The sequence below is a fragment of the Monodelphis domestica genome, chromosome 3 (genome assembly GCF_027887165.1).
Source record: "Monodelphis domestica isolate mMonDom1 chromosome 3, mMonDom1.pri, whole genome shotgun sequence".
In the NCBI taxonomy this organism is placed as follows: domain Eukaryota; kingdom Metazoa; phylum Chordata; class Mammalia; order Didelphimorphia; family Didelphidae; genus Monodelphis; species Monodelphis domestica.
In genome coordinates, this window is record NC_077229.1 from 92,366,522 (window position 1) to 92,379,260 (window position 12,739).

The window sequence follows — 12,739 nt, forward strand, 5'->3', positions numbered from 1 at the left end:
AGGCATTTAACCAGAAGACCTCAGGCCAATATCTATGACTTATCACCCTATATCTAGGATCCTAAAATCCTCAGAACTCAAAGTCACCTTAGCCTAGATGGCCACATATTCACTACTTAAAATCTTAACCCGAAGTTGTAACTACAGAGCAAATCAAGGAAATATGAAAGATCATAAAGGGTGGACAGTTATTATAAGGTTAATGGAAGGCTGATTTTCAACAAAAGAAGAGAATTGAATCTATAAACTATGGGCCAATGAACTTGACTTAAATTTATTATTAAAGAAATTCTCCTTTCACACAGTCACCACTTTAGTTCATCACCTCTCACCTAGATTATTGCCATATTTCATCTCTGTCACAAACCTTCCAACCCATCCTGTATACAAAATGATTTTTCTAAAGGTCTAATCATATCATGCCCATGCTGAACAATCTCCAGTGACTATTACTTCTTTTTGTTTTTATTTAGTCAATTTAGAACATTATTCCTTGGTTACAAGAATCATATTCTTTCCCTCCCTCACCTCTCCCAACCCTTCCAATAGCCAATGCACAATTCCACTAGGTATTACATGTGTCCTTGATCAGAACCTATTTCCATGCTGTTGATGATTGCATTAGGATGTTCATTTAGTCTTCATCCCCAATTATATCCCCATGTAATCAAGCAGTTGTTTTTCTTCTATGTTTCTACTCCCACAATTTTTCCTCTGAATATGGATAGTGTTCTTTCTCATAGATCCCTCTGGGTTGTTCAGTATCACTGCATTGCCACTAATGGAGAAGTCCATTACATTTGATTGTGCCACAGTGTATCAGTCTGTGTACAATGTCCTCCTGGTTCTGCTCCTTTTACTCTGCATCAATTCCTAGAGGTCATTCCAGTTCACATGGAATCCCTCTAGTTCATTATTCCTTTGAGCACAATAGTATTCCATCACCAACATATACAATTTGTTCGGCCATTCCCCAACTGAAGGGCATCCCCTCATTTTCCAATTTTTTGCCACCACAAAGAGCGCAGCTATGAATATTCTTGTACATGTCTTTTTCCTTATTATTCTTTGGGGCAGTAACTATTACTTCTATGATCAATTGCAAATGCCTCTATTTGTCATTTTAAACTTTTTACACCTTAGCCCTTTCCTACCTTCCAGTTTCATTTATACATTTATTCCTTCTAGTTTCTTTCGTCCAACCATACTGGCCTACTTCTAGTTCTTCACAAAGGGCAGCCCATTTCCCATCTCTATGCCTTTATATCTGATATCTTCTATGCCAAAATGCTCTTTCCAGCTCCACCACTGGAAATCCAGGTATCCTTCTAGATCCAATTAAAGTAGAATGCCTTTTCTAGTCCCCCACCATCTACCCCATCTCTCAGCTTCCAGTGTTTTCTATGCCTCTAAGGTAATCTTGTATTTGATTTTTATAAATCTTGTTTCAATCAATAACCAGTAAACATATATTAAGTGCCTACTATGTGCCAAGGCACTGAATGAAGCACTGAGGACACAAAAAGAGGCAAAAGAGACCATTCCCTCAAGGAACTTACAATTTAATGAGAAGATGATGCCTCATTGTGCTGTGGAAATGATCTAAGGTGTCTGAAGTCTATGCTACCATAGCACAAACCTTGCTTTAAAAAGCTTTGAGTCATTAACTTAACACAAGTTTATTTTGTTTAGAATATTTTTCCACAATTACATGCATGATGCATGATTCCCTCCCCCCTTCCGGAGCTGACAAGCCAATTCCACTGGATTATACATGTATCATTGTTCAAAATGTATTTCCATGTTATCCATATTTGCAGTAGAGTGATCTTTTTAACATCAAAACCCTAATCAGAGCCACCCAGCTGCCCCTACAGGTATTCTTTTAAAGCCCTTTGCTTATAGTTCCAAATTGCCCTCCAGAATGATTGGATTAACAACTGGTTAATAGGTTGGATCACAACTCCACCATCTGTGTATTAGTGTCCCAATTTTGTCATATTCCCTCCTTTATCCTTATCACTTTCCTTTGCTGCCATAATGGCCAGTCTGTTAGGTATGAGGTGGTACCTCAGAATTGTTTTAATTTGCATTTCTCTAATCAGGAAGGATTTAGAACACTTTTTCATGTGCTTATTGATATTTTTGATTTCATCCTGAGAAAACTGCCTATTCATGTCCCTTGACCATTTGTCTATTGGGGAAAGGCTTGATTTTTTGTAAATTTGACTTAGTTCCTTATATATTTGGGAAATTAAACCTTTGTCAGTGAGTTTTGTTATAAAAATGCACTCCCAGTTTGTTGCTTTCCTTCTAATTTTGGTTGCATTGGTTTTGTTTGTATAAAATTTTTAAATTTGATAAATCAAAGTCATTCATTTTACATTTTGCAATGTTCTCTATCTCTTGGTTGGTCTTAAATCCCTTCCCACAGATCTGACAGGAATACTATTATATGTTCATCTAAGTTATTTAGATTTCAATCTTTATATTGAAAACATTTACCAATTTTGAATTTATCATGGTATGGGGTATAAGATGTTGATCTAAACCTAATTTTTCCCATACTGTTTTCCAATTTTCCCAGCAGTTTTTATCAAATAATAAGTTCTTGTCCCAAAAGCTGGGATCTTTGAATTTATCAAACACTAGCTTGCTGAGTCCATTTATCCCTAGTCTATTCCATTGATCCACCCTTCTCTCTCTTAACCAGTACCATATTGTTTTGATGACCACTGCTTTATAGTACAGTTTAAGATCTGATACTGCGAAGACCCCATCCTTCATATTTTTTAATTTACTATTTCCCTTGATATTCTTGATCTCTTGTTCTTCCAGATGAACTTTGTTATAATTTTTTCCAATTCCATTAAAACGTTTTTGGTAATTTGATAGGTATACACAAGTTTATTTTGGAAAGATCAGTCTAACTAATTATGAAGAGGCATATTGCTAGGTGAATGGCTACTGGGCAATAATAAAGAGGGGCAAGGAATGGAATGCCAAGCTTTGAAACAAAGGAAAATTTAAAATGGCCCTCGTCCTATGAGGTCCCCTTCTGCATCTATACCGAAGATAGAATATTAAAAAAAAATGGGACAGGGAATGCTAAGAATCACATAGTTTATAAAGCATGTACAAATTTGAATATGACTCTTGGAACTTTAAATGTGAGATCCAGTAGAAGAGGCATTATTCTGTTTGGTATGAGAATGCAGAACTAAGAACAATAGATAGAAGCAAATTTAGACTTGATACAAGAAATAAGCTTCCTAAGAATTGATGCTAGCGAACTATGCCCAAAGGGTAATAAAAGACTGTCTGCCCTTTGATCCAGCCATAGCACTGCTGGGCTTGTACCCCAAGGAGATAATAAGGAAAAAGACGTGTACAAGAATATTCATAGCTGCGCTCTTTGTGGTGGCAAAAAATTGGAAAATGAGAGGATGCCCTTCAATTGGGGAATGGCTGAACTCATTGTGGTATATGTTGGTGATGGAATACTATTGTGTTCAAAGGAATAATAAAGTGGAGGAATTACATGAGAACTGGAACAACCTCTAGGAAGTGATGCAGAGCAAAAGGAGCAGAACCAGGAAAACATTGTACACAGAGACTGATACATTGTGGTACAATCGAAGATGATGGACTTCTCCATTAGTGTCAATGCAATGTCCCTGAACAATCTGCAGGGATCTAAAAAACACTATCCACAAGCAAAGGATAAACTGTGGGAGTAAAAACACTGATGAAAAGCAACTGCTTGATTACAGGGGTTGAGGGGATATGACGGAGGAGAGACTCTAAATGAACACTCTAATGCAAATGCCAATAACATGGAAATGGGTTCGAATCAAGGACACATGTGATACCCAGTGGAATCGCAAGTCAGCTATGGGAGAGGTGGGGGGCGGGGGGAGGAAAAGAAAATGATCTTTATTTCCAATGAATAATGTCTGGAAATGACCAAATAAAATAATGTTTAAAAAAAAAAGAATTGATGCTAGCCAAAACTGGCATAGGATGTATCTTGGAAAATAGCAAATTTCCCTTCATTACAAGATTCTGAGACATAAATAAGATTAAGTGACCTCAGAGTTTTCAAGAGATCAACCTGCCAGAGATTCCAAGAAATAAATAGTTCTGGTGAAGAAAGAGTACCAAGAAGTTATTTACAGTCATGGACAGGGCTAGGCACATGACAAGTCAGTAAAAATGTAGATGAATGGTAGTAGGATAAATGGCTTAGAGTAGAACAAGACTTACTTGATTCATTCTCTTCCTTTATCACCCTTTTGTTCCTCCTCCAATTTTATAAAAGTATATGTAATAAAACAGTGGAAAGAATAAGACTTCACTATTACTGTCCTCCCATCCCCCAGGCTAATAACCTCAGACTTCTCATACTCTCTTATCTGCTAAACCAAATCAGTTGCCAAGTTCTGTTGATTCAAGCTTTAGAACATCTCTCAAATGCCCCCTTTCTCTCTAATGACACTGCAATTGTCCTCATCACCTCACACCTCACTGTAATAACTATTCCCTAGGTCTCCCTTCCTCAATTCTCCTCCCACTCTAATCTATCCTCCACATTGCTGTCAAACTGATCTTCCTAAGGCTCAGGTCTGGACATGATACTCCCCCTACTTAATAAAGTCTTACTATTAACTCCAGGATCAAATATAAAAATATTCTTTAGATTTAAACCTTTCATAATAAATGTTTGTTGACTATGTTATACATATTAGGTCTTTAAATTTTTTTAAAAAATTTAGTTCAGACTCCTTACTTTGAAAATAATAGCCTAAAGCCCAAAGAACTGAAATAACTTGCCCCAAGTCACACAGTATGATATGACAAAAATGTTTCCTTGATAAATAAAAGAGATTCAAGGTTCATATAAAACAAGAAAATGCTTGTTGGTTCAGAGCCCAGCTCCTTCCTACCTCTTAAAGTCTTTTTATACCTCATTCCCTGCCATGTACTCAGAGATCCAATGATTGTGGCCTCCTGGCTGTTTAAGATCATGAATTTTCACTGCTAGCCTCCATTCCTGGAATTCTCATCTTTCCTTTTCCTTGGCCTACTTCAGGTACCAACATTACCTTCACCAAGAAATAGTTCTTAACCCCCTTTAAAGCTACTTCTAACTGAAACTATTCTCTCCAAAGTTCCTCTCTCTTAATAAACAAGTTTATTGGCCTTCTCTCAATTTTCATCCTTCTAGACCTCTCTTGACAATCATCCTGACAATCATCTTGTCAATCATCCTCTTCTGAATACTCCTTTTTCTTTTAAGTATTCAAGACAATAATCTCTCCTGGTTCTCCTACTGGCCACTGACCTACCCAGTTTTGCTAGAACTTTATCCAGGTCATGTCCCCTAACCATGGGTGGGTGTCCCACAAGACTTTATCTTGGACTCTCTTCTCTTCTTCCTCTAACTTATTTCACTTGGTGATCACAAAAGCTCCCTTATATTAAATTATCAACTTCATGCTAATGATTCTCAAATCTACTTATCCCACCATAACCTCTCTCTTCACATCCAGTCTTACAGCTGTAGATGACTTTTAGATATCTCAAAATGGATGTTCTGTAGACATCTTAAACTTTAAATGTCCCAAACTGAACTCCATTATGTGTTCCCAAAAAACCTTCCTTTCTTCTGAATGCTCCTATCCCTTTTATAGGAACCTCCATTATTCCAGACCTCCAGGTTTGCAGCCTACATGTCAGCTTTGTCAATGGGGAATCTAGAAGTTCCCAAAGTTGTAGCCTAGTGAGATTTGATGAGTGCCAGTTTAGTTAGCTTGAAGGTGAAAGCCTCAAATTTTGACCTTGCCACTCTCCTCCTTAACACTCTTCTTCTAGACCCTAAATTTCCCAACTCCTGCAAACTGAAAGGTAACTGGCCTCATGAGAACTGACAATGAGCAGCCAGTGCCTGTCTGTCTGGCCATGTCCTATTCTGGGGAGCCATTTCCAAAGGAGTAAGATGACTATGGGATAGTTTATGAGATGTTCTGTCTGCACACATATACAGACAAGAAGAAAACTGTTTTAATTCTTCCTGATAAGGGCAGTGCTGGCAATTTCCTCAATTTGTCACAACATTACCATGACCTGAAAAATTTGGGAAACTTCTAAGATATTTCTACCTTGAGAATTTAAGTATCACTTAGAATATACCTTGAGAATTATGCACAGTAGGCACTTTTAAAAGGCTATATTCTCACTATGAAAATGAGAAAATTAAATCCAAAGAATTAAAGTTACTGTCCTCAAGTCACAAGTTTTATCTGAGACAAAAAATATTTCCATGTTAAATAAAAAGAGGCACAAGGCTCATATTGAAAAATTTAAAGAAATAAATCAAGCCAGCCAGTAAGGCATAAAAAAGTACCCACCCAAGTATAGCTGAAAAGGTGCTCAAATATCTTTTTGGCAGAAAGAATAACTGCTCTTATAAGAAAAATGTCTTTTTAAAGTATATAATGATCTTTCACAACCATGTCATTGCAATATATTTATTAAAGAAATCCAACAAAATAGTGATGCATTTTATAAATCTTCTCTGAAAGTGTCATTTAAGATCAAGGGATCGAGGCTTGTAGTAAAAAGTTTTTCAATATTCCATCAGATTAGATCCAAGCCTGAAAACTTTAACTCAGTTAACTAAGCACAAATCTAATCCCAGAATATGGTAATACTACAAATACAAAAGAAAAGGCAACTGGGAAATCTGAATAGCTGCCCCTAGTTTAAATATTTTAGCAGTACTTGCAATCCTAATGCAAAAGTGAAATGACATTAACTACAAAGATGTGACTCCAGAAAAGAAAATGGGAAGAAAACCCTCCCACCAATATAAGGGTTGTTTTACTATAAACACTAGAGGGTTAAGATAATATAAGACAAAATTTTGGTTGTTTTCAAATCAGAAAGGCAAACTGCATTCTAGGTGAATAAGAAAGATTCCACGAAAAACCTGGACTCATACTTCTTAATTTACATCTCTGATGTCTACCCAAAGAATGAAATGTGTCACTGCCTCTGAATGAAATCTTGTTGTAATGTTTACCCAGCAACAAACCCTTGTAAACAATCAAGTACTTCTGGCTCCCTAACAAGGTAGAGGGGAAAGGGGGAGGAAAAGGGAGGGGAATGAAAGTATTTTGATCTAAAGCCTTCCTGTGGTTGCAAACAGTCTATCCACATGGTGATATAAGTTTCTACTACTCCCTCTGCAATAACACTTTCCCTAATGCAATAATAGCATATCAGTATTTTAGAGGAAAGAATATATGATGATTTTAAATGGAGCATTAAGGTTAAAAGGTTGGTAAGTTTAACTCCCAATTTTTGCAAACTACAAAGGTGAATAGCTATAAAATATGCCACTGAAAATTCACATCCCCCAGCCGTTTTGTTTTCCTCTAGCAACAGTAATGAAATTACTCTGAAAAGTGCTTGGGAATTTTGCAACATATACAATTATGCATGCTGTAAAAGTATATAAAAGTCTTAATATGGAACTAAATTGAGAAGGAAAAATCTCTACTCTCACTAAAACTAAAATAAGTCTTTTTCTTAATAGTTTCAAATCAACAGAACTTAAGGAAAAATCCACTTACTTTTTGCCCAACTGAAATACTAAAATATAGTCATATACCCACTGGTAAATGATTCCCTCAACAGACCCATGTATTTTGGCAAATCAAACTCAAATACTATTTAATCAGAGGAAAACACATGCAGATGTTCAATTAAAAACCGGGAGTCCACAGTCTTGGCAGTGTTTGCCCAGGCCCTCATTGTTTGCTAAGTAACAACGGTTGCTAAGGGCAACTCAGTCCACTCCCGTTTCCAAGAGCTAGTTGCTCAGCGACCAACTGAATACTTCCCAAACCAAACAATGTCATCTCCTAAGCAGTCCTTCCTCCCCCTATTAACCAGATCTAAAAAACACAAAATATGTAATCTATTCTTTTCAGAAGCTGTAAGAGAATCCATGAATAAGTTCTTCTCTATAGTTACTAAGGTGGAAAAAGAGTTGAATCTATTTGTCCTGAAATAATATAAGCAAAAGACCAACTATCTTCATTATAATCTATGGGTATTAAAATAGATTTTTCTAAATCCCTTTTATTTAAAAACAAAAAAAAAATTGCCCTTTCCTCTGAGGATAACTATGAAGCATGTTTTCCTCCAAGCAATGCAAACAATACAATATGGCCTGAAACCTCACAAGTACTGCCTAGATAGCAAACTATTATGCAAAATAAAACTACAAAATGAAGGAGTAGGTTTTTCAAAGAAAATGTAAAATGAAAATATCACAATTTAAGAATTTGTTAGATCCCGTGAACCAACTTTGGAGTGTTTTACAACAATGAGATTTAAAACATCATTCAAAAAGCTTTATTAAAATGAACCTAAAACATCTGAGCTACATTGAGTCTGATCCTCCCTTACCTAGACTGATGTAATATAATGGGACCATTAAAACAGGTAGTAAAGCTACATTATTTGTACTCATAATAGAATGGATCATTGCTTTCTTTTTGCACTTTTCAATTCAACCTCAGCTTAGACTGTGCCTTTGAATGCTTCACAGAGGAGAAAGTTACACTAACCCTAAAATGAATAAAAGTTTTTCATATCTCAGTGGAAAGACACAGACTTTTTACAATATGTGGCTGTTGGGATAGGTCCAACCTGAAAGGGAGAATACTTTTGGCAAGACATTACAATAAAAATAGGATGAGAGGGAGCAGCACATTCCTAGTAGGAAAGAATGGAGTCCTATAGGATAGTCCACAGTTTAGGAGTCAATAAAATGAAAATATTCTCTGTCATGATGAAATGGGAATCAGTGGGATATTATAGCAATGGCTAATTGCTTAAAAACATAAACATACTTAATAGCAATCACAACTATCATGACTCATTTCCCTAGAACATTTCACTTTACAAAATACTTTCCTCACCACAATGGTAAGGTAGTACAAATATTAGTAACCTCATTTTACAAATGAAAAAAATGAAGACATAGAGATGGTGAGATCATATATGATCATATAGTATGTGCCAGCTCCTAAACTCAAACTCAGAACTTCTAATTCCAAATCCAGGATTTTTCTCCACTACAAACACATGCCACAAATATATATAAACATTAATATCCTTTAAATGTAATCAGAACTTTCAACTTCCTTAAGCTTCTACCATTTGTGAAATATAGCCCTTTTCCCCCTAACAGCAGAGATCCTGTTTTCTTAAAAGCCTCTTTCTCAAGATGTTCCTAGAATAAAAAGGAGAGAATTCCATTTATCTATCTTCAAATAATGGAAGACTGAATCTACACTTCTAGTATTGAAGCCTGTGGTTCCACAAAGTCTAAGAATTTGAAACCAGAGACTGGGGCCTCTATCTAATCCATGCTGAGTGGCAATGTTGATTGGTTAGTTATTATCGCTGTGCCTGAATGGAAAACTAGCACCTACTGAAAAGGTCAATTGCCTGGACAATACTATAAGTAGACAACCAAAAACCATAATTAGATAATCATGCAAGGGTCATCTTGTGGCAAACAGGAACTTGTAAGGAGCCTAGTTCTGAAAACCTGCATTTAGAAGAAAGAGGCATCTAGAGGCTAACACCTACAATGAAACTGAGTCAGGATAGCTAACCTCAGAAAGCCAATTCCCAAATTATGGGATTCTAAGTAAACTCCAGAATATTCATGGGTGAATCACTAAGGAGCAATTTGAATGCATCTGTGCCTACTCCCTGGAAGTATCAGGGAATCTTCTCAAGTTTTGGAATTTTGACTGGGTGAAACCTCAGGGTCCAAAATAAGGAGCACTGGTAGGTCCTGTTAAACTGGAAAAAAACACAGAACTATTAAATAGTCAGAAAAACCACTCTTTAATTATGGAGAGTTCAAGTGCTAAATCAGGCCTCCTCACAGAGCTGTGTGCTACAAATCCAGCTCTGGGCACTGAACTCTTGGGAGGGCCACTGTGCAAGATTACAACTCCAAGGAACAAAAGAATTTGGGGGACTAACATACCATTTGGGGAATCCAGGGACAAGGAAAGATGATTGTTTGACATTACCATGAAAGGGTCCAAACTATACAGATGGAATACAATCAGGCTTGGGAAAGGAACCATAGCCAGAGACTAGGGTGTAAGGGAATGGAGTATTTACAATGGATACTAAAGGGCAACCCTGCACTGGTGTGGGTCTTCTTAGGAAAGGGTTTTAGATACAATGGGAGAAGCTATTGGAATAAAAGGATATTTTAGCATTTGATTAAAATCTGTTAATTCCACCTAGCTAAATCCATTAAATATCTTAAAGTCTATTGTTCAATCTGAAACTGCTAGTCTGAGATTCCCTTCAGGGTGGATTCTCACAGGAACAGGGATGAACTTGAGTTTACAAACTAGCTCCAGAATTTGGGGTTCATTGGATTTTACTAGGCTACAAGTTTGGGGAAATATGGGAGCATGACCAAGAATAATCCCAGACATCTTCCCTGCCTCAGGGTTCAAAAAGTCCAGGGTCTTCCCAAGGTTCCAAATGGAAGGCAGTGTGGTATAGTCATAAAAGCACTGCAGTTAAAGCAGATATTCTTAACTTATTTTTGTACCATAATTCCCTTTGGCAATCAAGTGAAACCTATAAAGCCCTTCTCAAAATAATATTTTAAAAAACAAGTTCACAGATCCTAGGTTAAGAAATCATGATTAAGAGGCAGCTAAGTAGCACATTAGACAGAAAGCCAGGCCTGCAGTTGGGAGGACTTGGGTTCAACTATGGCCTCAGACACTTCCTAGCTGTGTAATCTTGGGCAAGTCATTTCCACTCCAATTGCCTAGCCCTTTCCACTGTCTTAGAACTGATTCTATGAGAGAAGGGTTAAAAGAAAAAAATAAAAAAGTCCTGATTAAGAGTGAGAGGATCTATATTCAAATAATGACTTTTTTAATAATACTATGTGACCTAAGAAGTTAATTCATTTCTCTAAAAAAAACTTACCTTGCTCACCTATAAACAAGACATGGACTAAATGGTCTAGAAGGTCTTTTCTTTGACTTTTTATAATTCATTTTTGGAATCTTCTCTTCTATATAAAACTGCATATAATCCAAAACTAGATGATGTGGTACAAGAATAGGAGTTCATAAGGCAGGGAAGAGTGCTGACAGCTGTTGCTGAGGAAAGCTTTATGGAGACAAGGTTATCCTAATTTGGTATTTCCCTCAAAGGTTTCCATGCAGTGCTACACAGAGAATGAATTGTTCTGTTTTATAGATAAGCAAGCTGAGATTCTAATAGGCTGAGTGATTAGCCCACATGGAAAAAGAATGGGGAGAGTAAGGACTAGAATTTAGGTGTTTCAAGAATGTTACTTGATCCTTTAATAATTTGATTAAGGATATAACAAGACTATATTTCCCAATTTTGTCTATCTACATACCTATGTTAGCCTTTTTACCTTATTCTTCAGAGTCTTTATTTTTTATTTTTAAAGCCAGAGACGTCTGCTGGTCTTCAAATTTTTTAAGTGTTATTAAAACTGAATTTAATAAGTTTAAATTTTTTTCTACATAAGTATTCAATTATCACCATAGCAGGATAACAACTTTTCAGTTTCACAGAGGAATTACAATTAAACAGAACTGTAATATTATAGTGTTAGGTCATAAAAGAGCTCATATTTGCCAATTCAATGACTTAGTTTTCTAGAAAATCCAGAAAATATTTGTTTTGTAGATATTTCATGCTGTAACTATGCAAGATTACCAAAAAAATAAAATGCAATACAAATGAGCAAACCCAGGAATTCAGCTGTCATTAGGCATAAGGCAGAATTCTGTGACTCCTAGCATACTAAACTCTGGTGGCACTAGAGTCCCTTCTTTGAATCTCTAAAGAGGAGAATCTTGCAGTCCTGGTAAATAAGTTTCACTAGCTAGTTTGACTTCCACTGGCCAGGAAGCAAAAGAACTGAAAGCTTGATCTTCAACCCCTGAAGGGTCTTTGAAGAAATAAAAGAAACAAGAAGCAAAAAAAAGATATGAGTTCTCCCAACCTCCATCCTAGCTGCCCCTACCCCTGCCTCTGATCAATTCTAAGAAAAAACACCATTTGTTCTGTTTTAGAAAAGTAATCTAAACAAAGGTTCTAGGGATAAGTATTATTATTACTAAATAAAAGAAAAACAATAAAAAACATTTAAGTAATTATTTTTCCATGTTATTAAAATATGATACTTCTGTCTTAGAATTATAGAATCTTAGAATTGAAAGGGTAGCCCATAAAGATTATTTAGTCCAAATTCCTAAACAAATATACTCAAAAAATGCTGATAGCTTATTCCAATTTTTGGCAGTTATAATTGTCAGGAAATTTTTTCTCATACTGAGACAAAATCGGGATTGGAGAATGGCAAATGTTCCAATTGGGGGTGGGGGTGGGGAGAGAAATAAATGGACAGGAGGGCAGCACAATGAATAAATAGGTCACCAGCTCTGGAGACCAGGTTTCCTAACTGCTGTACTACTTTAAGCAAATCATTAAAATTCCCTAAGCTTTAGTTTCCTCATCTGTAAAATAAAAGGGATAGACTAGATGGTCTCTAAGGTCTCTTTTAACTAAAGATCTATAGGCCTAGGAGTATAGTCTGCAAACTATAGTCTATTGATCTTGACTTCAAGTCCAG

At 36.2% G+C, this 12,739-nt stretch overlaps 1 protein-coding gene across 8 annotated transcripts in view; it reads right to left on the reverse strand.

The window, feature by feature from the left end:
* The window catches only part of RFX2 (regulatory factor X2), a 147,702-nt gene that overhangs the window by 96,680 nt on the left and 38,283 nt on the right, over window positions 1-12,739 (reverse strand). The window lies entirely within an intron of this gene.